Below are 10,246 nucleotides of genomic sequence, written 5' to 3' on the forward strand. Positions count from 1 at the left end.
TTATGTATCAGTAACTTCTATTGGATAATTGACATCACATTAGTATTTAATTGGAAAGTCTGTTAACCCATTCCGAGCACAACTGCCGTCCCTTCTGCAATATCACCTTTCTTAACCTGGCCACCTTCCCCACCCAGACAAACAAAGAGCTCAGCCTATCCAGCCCCTTGAAAAATGCCTTACGCAAAGAAACCGGCAGGCACGGAAACAAAAACAAAAATCGCAGTAGAATATTCATCTTTGGTGTTGGAGAAATTTGGGATTGAGCCGAAGTTTGTGGGATGGGTGTGGTTGCTTTATAAGGAGCCGATGGCGAGCATGCGAACGAATGATATGAACTCAGGGTATTTTGCATGCACCGGGGAACGCCCATGTACCCTCTTCTGTTTATATCGGCTACAGAGCACTTGGCCATTGAGCTGAGGAGCTCGGAGTTGTGGAAGGGGATAGTGAGTATGGGGAGTGGTGGAGCATAGTGTGTGATTATATGCAGATGACTTGTTATATATTTCTAAGCCGGGCTCCTCAGTGGGGGACATAATGGACTTGCTTCAAAGATTTGGGACGTTCAAGGCATGGGGGTTTGGATAAGATGGCGAAGGTTAGTGGGAAATTGGGATTGGGGAGTTGTTTATGGAAGCCATGTTGGCTGGGTTTGGTTGTTGGTTGGAGGTGTGTTGTTCATCTTGCTCTTTTGATACCTTGTGGTTAAAATTGTTAAATGCCTTAATAAAAATATTTTAAAAAGATTTGGGACGTTCTCTGCGTATAAGCTGAATTTGGGGAAAAGTGAGTACTTTGTGGTTTCCTCTCCGCGGGCAGGAGCTGGGGTGGGGGGGGATTGCCATTCCGTCTGGCAGCATCTCACTTCGGGTATGTGGGGGTGCAGATGACCCGGGATTGAGCAGGTTTCCAGAAGTTCAATTTCACTGGTTTGTTGAAGTGGGATAATCTTCCTCTGTTGTTGGCAGTCGGTATGGGCAGTGAAGATGAATATTTTACCGTGATTCTTGTTTTAATTTCAGTGCCTGCTGGTCTTTTTGCCGAAGGCATTTTTCAAAGGGCTGGTAGGCTGATCCCTATGTTTGTTTGAGCATGAAAGGTGGCCAGGATAAGGGAAGTGACACTGCAGAAGGGATGGCAGTTTGATGTATTATTAAGAGGTGGCAAATGCAGAGAAGGTTCAGGGATTGACTAGGTAGGTGGGGCTTTGTAGATGGAGGCGGGCTCATGTAGGGGGTCGGAGTTGCAGGCGCTGGCAATGGCACCGCTCCCGATGGCCCCAGGGAAGTATTCAGCAAGTCCAGGGGTAGTGGCCATGCTGAAGATTTGGAGCCAGTTTCGGCAGCATTTTAGGTTGGGAGCGTGATCGGGGCGGGGTGGGGGGGTGGGGGGGTGGGGGGGGCAATTCGGGGAAATCTTGGGTTTGAGCCGGGGAAGATGCATGCTAGGTTCCAGGGCTGGGAAGAAAAGGAGATTAGGGAAATGAAGGATCTTTTTCTGAGAGGGTGGTTTGCGAGCTTGGAAGAGCTGAATGCGAAGTTTGGGTTGAGGGGTGAGGGAGAGTTTCCGGTACATGCAGATGTGGCACTTTGCAAGGAAGGTCTTCCCGACCTTCCCGTTGGCGGCCCGCCTTTTCATTATTGTAGGGGGTATTGTCAGTCGGTGGGGGAGGGGGGGGTTGGAAAAGGGGGATTGTATCAGCGATTTACGGGAGAATTTTGAAGGAGGATAAGGTGTCCATTGGGGGGGGGGTTAAGGCTAAGAGAGAGGAAGAGCTGGCAGCAGCCCTGGAGGAGTGATTGTCGTGTGAGTTGCTGCGAAGGGTGAATGCCGCTCCTTCGTGTGCGAGGCTTGTGGTGATGTGCATCAATGTAAATACATGTAGGCTAGCTAGACACTCAAGGGAGCACCAGAGACATCACACACACTCAACCAATAGGTCAGTTAGATAGGACGCAACCAATGGACATTCACGATACACACAGAGGTGACACCACCACAGGAGGGCATTACACCAACCCATATATAAAGGACACCACACACATGATCTGCCTCTTTCCAGTGGAGACAGTCAGTGAGTCCAGACACAGGGTTGATTCAATATTACACCCACCATATGGATTGCAGCAACTGGTTAGTCAGTCTGGGTAGCTATAGTAGGATTAGCAGTAGTGTCGAACCCGAGTAAAAGAAGTGTAAATCGTTTAATAAACGTGTTGAAGTTATCTCCACGTCTGAAGCTTCCTTTGTCAAATGCACCACAAGGAAGCCGCTTATGTTACACCTAGAACATAACAAATCAAGGCTGGGGCTGATACAGCTGAAGGATGACCCAGCTGGTTGAGGGGATGGAGGATGTCTACGGGCGATGTAGTAGGGACCTTGCGAATATGTACATGATTTGGTCCTGCCCGAAGTAGGAAAGGTTTTGGAGGGCTATTTTCAGCACCATTTCAGGGGTTCTGCATGTTGATGTGGAGCCCGGTCAAATGTCGTCGCCTTCACCTCGCTGATTGCTCGCAAGCGGGTCTTGCTGGGATGGAGGGCTGCTTCTGCACCCTGTGCCTCGGCGAGTTGAGGGGATCTGTTGGAATTGTTAGCCATGGAGAAGGGGAAATTCGCTGTAAGGGGAGCGAGTGATGGGTTCCACAACAGTTGGGGTTTGTTCATTTTGCATTTTGGGGAGTTAATTGTCATTGACTGCTGAGGGAGGGGCGGGAGGGAGGGAGGAGGTGTGGGTGGGTGGGAGTTTAATGTTTTGGGTGGGTTTTGTTACTGCTGTAAATTGTAATAATGTTGAAAATTTGGAACAGAAATACTTTTTTAAAAATGGGGGAAGCCGCCACCGTGACCGGGGAAGTTGGTATTCAGGGGCAGTCACGTGGAATCGAACAGTTCTTATGCTGTGACATCCGAGATGCCAAAGCAATGGGTGTTCCAACTCATCGTCCATTCGGTGGGCGAGGACAGCACTGATCCCATAGGAAGAAGCATCGCATGTCAGCGAAAGTGGATTGGACAGCTCAAAGTGTGTCAGTAGATAGAACAGCTGCTTCTTCACGGACGTGAAGGCTGTCGCTTGGGCCTGGGACCATTCCCAACGTTGATCTGTTTTTAACAGATGGTGGAGAGGGGCCAATATGGTGGTGATGTTTGGAATAAATTTGCCATTGTAATTTACGAGGCCCAAAAATGAACATTGTTCCGTCGGGCCGGTGGTTACCAGGGCCTGACAGATGGCCTGTACCTTTCCTTCTACGGATGTAACCCATGGCGATCCACACGATAACCCAGATAGGTGACCTTGGTTGCGTTGAAAACACATTTCTTCCTGTGGAGGCGGATCCCTGCCTCCTTAAAATGCCGGAGGACCTCGGCCAGATTGTCCAGATACTCCTGGTTAGACGACCCCTTGTTCAAAAGATTGTCAAGGTATACCGCCACTCTCGGGAGTCCACTCAGGGTGTTCTCCATCACCCGCTGGAAGATGGCACAAGACGAAGAAACTCCGAAGGGCAGCTGGCGGTGTGTGTTGATAGTCACGAATCGCCTGATGTCCGAGGCTAACTACAGCTGGAGGTTTGGAAAATGAGTGGCCCCTGCTGAGCTTGGCGTACAGGTCCTCAATACTAAGGACAGGGTAGTGATCCAAATAAGAGATGCGGTTACCCATCATCTTATAGTCCCCACAGAGGTGGACGGAGCCATCGGACTTCATCATTGGCATGACCTGTGCCACCCAGTCGAAGAACTGGGTCGTATTATGTTCAGACTTTGGAGACGGTCGAATTCTCCATCCACTTGCGACCATAATGAATACAAGATAGACCAGGTTTGGAAATATCTCAGTTGACCCATCATTGTTGTGAGCCACGGCCGCTCTGATGGTGCCTAACCCTCCTGAAACATGGATTGGAACCTGGCCAGGACCCCCTCGGGGCCAGGTAGGTACATATGGCAAACCCTTTGTCAGTCCAACTGGAGATGGCTTAGCTAGTCACATCCCAATAAACTCATGCCGCTGCCATGGATGACCACCAATGGCAGGTGTGCCACCTGTTTCCCGTATTCGATTGGAACCATGGAGGTACCCGCAATTGCCAGCGGTTCTCCAGCACTGATGTCCCAGAGTGTAAGCGTCTGGAGGCCGGATCGGATCCAGTCAAAGGTACGGCGGCTGACCATGGATACCGCGCACCTGTGTCTAACTCCATGTAAATGGAATGCCAATTCACCTGCAACGAAAGCTGAATCGGGGGAGACCTAAGGTGAAGTCACACAATGTAGCCGACGATAGGCACCATCGTCATCAACCATGTAGAGGATCTGGTTACTGGGGCGGCGGTTACACCTGGCAGGACAGTGGGCCCTCTCTGGGTCGGCTCCATTCCGCGATTCTACGACCAGCAGCCAATTGTTGGAACCCGTACTCCGGGTCATCGAGGTCAGGGGAGAATGTTTGCAGCGTTCTGGGGCCCCAGCAGCGGAGTCAGCCGCTGAGCTGGGCATCTGGTTCCGGGGAGGGGGGATCTGAGCAATGCACAGTTTGTTGGCTGAGGCTCTGCAGTGCCGTTCCTCAGAGTTCCTGAACCCCTTATTCCATGCTGTCCCAGGACATGGCGATTTCCACAGTGCACTGTAAAGTAAGGTCAATCACAGCCAATAGTTTTCTCTGCATGTCAGTTTTATGGATTCCACACACAAACCTCCCTTGCAACGACTCATTGAGCATGGCGCCAAATTCACAAGTTCCAGACAAATTGCAGAAGTGGGCTAGGAACTCGCTGGTCATATGGCCTGAGTGGCCGTAGGAAATTGGAAACGCCTGACGATCAATGGAGGCTTTGGGTCAAAGTGCTCCCCCACTAGGGCCGCCAGTGTGCTATCTGCCGCATTCAGGTGGATGAGGCTTCTTATGAAACTGTACATAGGCGCACTGCAGGCCATCAGCAACACTACAGTCTGCTGTTCGACCCCAACAATTCAGTTGGTTAGAAATAAATACAGCATGCTTTCTACATAATGCCCCAGTCATCAATACCTGCTTGAAATAATTCAAGGTTACCGATATGCGGCATTTTGGTTGAGAGGACTCACTAGGCCTAGACGACGTGGTTCCGGCATGTAGTAACTGCCACCAACGGCGGCTCAACTTTACTCTCGTCGCCAGTGTTGAATCTGCCAAAGTAGCACGCGTGGAACCGAGCAGGTAGAAAATAAAAGTACGGTTTATTTATGCTAGACAAGAATCTCCACTCCACTAAGGATCTCCCTCTTGACCTGCACCCAAGTCGTGGTTTATATAGAACAAAGAACAATACAGCACAGGAACAGGCCCTTCGACCCTCCAAGCCTACGTCGACCATGGTACCTGATGAAATTGAAACCGTATGCATTTACAGAGTCCGTATCCTTCCATTCCCACCCTATCCATATATTTGTCTAGATGCCCCTTAAATGCAGCTATGGTACCTGTTTCCACCACTTCCCCAGGTAGCACGTTCCATATATTTACCACCCTTTGTGTAAATATACTAGTGATCTTATCCCTTGTTAAGGGGCAGCCCCACCCCCATTACTGGGGAAGTTTGTATTCAGCGGAGGTCACTGGGAATCTTTTCTTTTATAAATTTAGAGTACCCAATTCATTTTTTCCAATTAGTGGGGAATTTAGTGTGTTCAATCCACCTCCCTTGCAAATTTTATGGTTGTGGGGCGAAACCCACGCAAACACGGGGAGAATGTGCAAACTCCACTATTTAGTTAAATCGTGGCCATTTTGTTTGTGTTTAGTAGTTCAATAGATTCATAGGATGGTTACAGTACTGAAAGAGGTGAGTGGCATCAACTCTGCAAGAGCAATGTTGTTAGTCCCATCATCCGATCCTTTCCCTGCAGCTCTTCCTTTTATTTTGTTCAAGTCCTTATCTGGTTCCTTTTGAAATCTTGGTGAAATTGGATGCAAGAATTCTCAATCCTCTCAGCAACTGCAAGCTTCTCCATATTTACTCAGTCTGGGCTGTTCAATGTTGTGAACCTCTTCAAATCTTCTCTCAATGTCTCTTCCCTGAGACGAATTACTCCACATAACTGAAATCCTTCATCCCTGTACCATTCTGCTAAATCTTTTCTTGACCATCTCTGCCAATTTAACTACCCTTTTTTTAAGCTTTGTGTCCAGAATTCAACAAAATACTCCTGAATCTGAATCAGTGTTCTTTAAAGATTCATCACTTCCCTCAGATGTACTCTATATCTTCAGTAATATTGCTGAAATGTTGTCAGGGTCCACAGATTTTTCAGTATCCCTTACCTTCAGCCATGTCTTGTAATCAATCAACTTGGCTAAAGACTGGCATCTGTGATGCTGGGGACCTCCAGGAGGCCGAGGTGAATCATCCAGTTGGCACTACTGGCTGTCGGTGATTTCCACCTAACCTTTAGGTAATACTGCTCTTTCTCTTGGAATGCGTTCCAGCACTCTTCATTGAACTAGTTTTGAGCTCCCAGCTTGCTGGCAATAGTAGAGTGGAGACAAAGCTGAGCCTTGAGGTTGTGTAAAATTCTGCTGTGCTGATGGCCCACAATACCTCATGGTTGCCCAGTTTTCAATTGCTATATCTATTCTAAATCGATTCCATTTACTACGCCGGTAGTGCCACACAACACAATGGAGGGTCTGCTCAATGTGAAGCTGGGACTTCATCCCCAGAAGGACTGTGTGTGTTTACGTCTACTGATACTTACAGGGACAGCTCTGTCAGTGACAGGCAGATTAATGAGGATGAGGTTTTCCCTCCTACAGCAGATCCAGAGAAACAGCTATGTTATTTTGTAGGACTCGGCCAGCTTGGTCCATAGTGTGCTACTCAGCCACTCTTGGACTTCAATGGAGATTGATGTTCCCCACCCAGAGTACATTCTGTACCTTGCCACCCTCATTGCTTCTTCCAAGTGTTGGTCAAAATAGAGGAGTACTTCATCATCAGCTGAGGGGGTAAGGGGAGGGGAGTGTGCGTGTGTGGGAGGGGAGTTGATGGCAGTTGATGGTAACTAGTAGGAGGTTTGCTTGCCCATAAGTTCCCTGACGTCATGAGACTTCATTGGTCCTAGAGTCAATGTTAAGGACTCTTAAGTTCAACTCCTGATCGTTGTCCTACCATCTCCAGTTGAGCTGGCCTCTTATTGGGCCAGGCATTTATTAAATCCGTAAGTGAAGCCAGCACAAAAGCACAATCCAAAATATTGCAGGTAAGTATTTGTAACATTTCTCTTCACAGCCAGACTGTTACTTATGAACGAGAGAATATCTTCAAGCGGTTAAAATCATTACTCTGCTGCGAAATTGAAATCAGCCTATGTACAAGTTCAGGGAAGTAGAATCTGTTTAATATTATAGAAGCCTGAACAAGATTAACAGAGCTTTGATCCAAATATACTACATTTACACAGTGAGGCACGATCAATTTGACTGGAGACAAAGTTGAATCCAAACTGAGGCTTTATTAGTATCAGATGTGTGGCCTCCCACAGCAGCTGGCGAAATGGCTGCGAGCTGAAGGCCACGCATATTTATAACCTGCCTCCTGGGAGGAGCTAGCATGCAGGGGCCACAGGAGAACCTATAGTGCAGGTTCTACCATACAACCTCTAATATCACAACACAGTAGTTTACCACATTCGCTCCCTGTTAAAATTGAGTCTGGCGAGGGTGGTGGATAACTATATACAATTATCAATTTTTAATACTTACAGAGCAGTAAAAAAATGTCTCTGGTCATCCGGCGCGTCGGTCAGAGGTTCAGCCGGTCTGGTGCCTTGATGGTCCTTTGAGATCGGCGAAGTGGTGATGGCGATGTTGGCGCTGTCGTGGTCGAAGTTGACTCCGGGAACGTGCCAAAATCCTCTTCATCAACGGCGGGGGGGGGGGGGGGCAGGGGGAGGACGGACGGTCCTAGGGGGGGTGATGGGGGCGGCGGGGAGGGGAGGGTAGCGCCGGGGGTGGTGTGGGGGTGGAACCTGCTGGTGCCAGGTCCCTGAGGGAGACGGTATCCTGGCGACCATCGGGGAACGCCACGTAGGCGTACTGTGGGTTTGCGTGGAGCAGGTGCACCCTTTCCACCAACAGATCAGCCTTGTGGAGCCGCACATGTTTACGGAGAAGCACGGTTCCCGGAGCTGTGAGCCAAGTTGGGAGTGATACCCTGGATGTGGACATCCTGGGGAAGGCAAAAAGACGTTCATGTGGTGTACTGTTAGTAGCAGTGCAGAGTAATGAGCGAATGCAATGTACTGCATCAGGGAGGCCCTCTTGCCAGCGGAAGGCCGGGAGAATTCTGGACCGCAAAGCCAGCTGGATGGCCCTCCATACCGTCCCATTCTCTCTTTCTATCTGTCCGTTTCCCCGGGGGTTGTAGCTCGTCGTTCTGCTGGAGGTGATACCCCTGCTGAGCAGGAACTGTCGTAGCTCATCACTCATGAATGAGGATCCTCTGTCACTGTGGATGTAGGCAGGGAAGCCGAACAGAGTGAAGACAGAATTAAGGGCTTTAATGACAGTGGCAGATGTCATGTCGGGGCATGGGATGGCAAAGGGAAACCGGGAGTATTCATCGATCACACTGAGGAAATATGTGTGTCGATCGGAGGAGAGGAGGGGGCCTTTGAAATCCACGCTGAGGCGTTCAAAGGGGCGAGAGGCCTGCACCAGGCACGCGCGGTTCGGCCGGTAGAAGTGCGGCTTGCACTCCGCAGACCTGGCAGTCCTTGGTGATTGTCCTTACTTCCTCGACGGAGTAGGGCAAATTTTGTGCCTTAGTGAAATAGTACAACCGAGTGACCCCTGGGTGATAAAGGCTGTCGTGCAGGGTCCGGAGTCAGTCTACCTGTGCGCTGGCACATGTACCTCGGGATAGGGCGTCTGGGGGCTCGTTGAGTTTGCCAGGGCGATACTTAATCTCGTAATTATAGGTGGAGAGCTTGATTCTCCACCGCAAGATTTTATCATTTTTGATCTTGCCCCACTGTGTTTGAACATGAAGGCTACTGACTGTTGGTCAGTGAAGAGAGTGAATCTCCTGCCGGCCAGGTAATGCCTCCAATGTCACACAGCCTCAACGATAGCCTGGGCCTCTTTTTCGACGGATGAGTGCCGAATTTCAGAGGCATGGAGGGTGCGGGAGAAGAATGCCACAGGCCTGTCTGCCTGGTCGAGGGTGGCGACAAGGGCGACGTCCGATGCGGCGCTTTCTACTTGGAAAGGAAGTGTTTCGTCTACAGCGTGCATTCCAGCTTTGGCAATATCAGCTCTGATCCGGGCGAAAGCCTGTTGGGCCTCGGCCGTCAGGGGGAAATGAGTGGACTGTATGAGTGGGTGGGCCTTGTCCGCATAGTTTGGGACCCACTGCATGCAATATGAGACGAACCCAGGCAACGTTTGAGGGCCTTGGGGCAGTGGGGGAGCTCCATGAGGGGGGATGCGGTCGGGATCGGGCCCCAGAACTCCGTTCTGGACCACGTAGCTGAGGATGGCTAAGCGGTTTGTGCAGAACACATGCTTTTCCTTGTTATACGTGAGGTTGAGGAGAGTGGCGGTGCGGAGAAATTTAGCGAGGTTGGTGTTGTGGTCCTGCTGATCATGGCCGCAGATGGTCACATTGTCTAGGTACAGAAATGTGGCCCGCAAGCCGTACCGGTCGACCATTCGGTCCATCTCCCTTTGGAAGACCGAAACCCTGTTGCAGACGCCGAAGGGGACCCTAAGGAAGTGATATAGCCAGCCGTCTGCCTCGAAGGCGGTGTATGGCCGGTCCGATTTACGGATGGGGAGCTGGTGGTAAGCGGATTTCAGGTCCACCGTTGAGAAGACCCGGTACTGTGCAATCTGGTTAACCATGTCAGATATGCGTGGAAGGGGGTATACATCGAGCTGCGTGTCCCTGTTGATGGTCTGGCTGTAGTCCACGACCATTCGGCTTTTCTCCCCAGACTTAACCACTACCACTTGAGCTCTCCAGGGGATGTTGCTGGCCTCGATGACGCCCTCCCGAAGCAACCGCTGGACCTCGGACCTAATGAAGGCCTTATCCTGGGTGCTGTACCATCTGCTCCTGGTGGCGACGGGTTTGCAATCTGGAGTTAGATTGGCAAAGAGGGAAGGAAGATCGGCCTTTAGGGTTGCGAGGCCTCACACAGGGAGGGGTGGTAAGGATCTGCTGAATTTAAGGGTCAGGCTCTGGAGGTT

Source organism: Scyliorhinus torazame, chromosome 4 (genome assembly GCF_047496885.1).
Source record: "Scyliorhinus torazame isolate Kashiwa2021f chromosome 4, sScyTor2.1, whole genome shotgun sequence".
Taxonomy (NCBI): domain Eukaryota; kingdom Metazoa; phylum Chordata; class Chondrichthyes; order Carcharhiniformes; family Scyliorhinidae; genus Scyliorhinus; species Scyliorhinus torazame.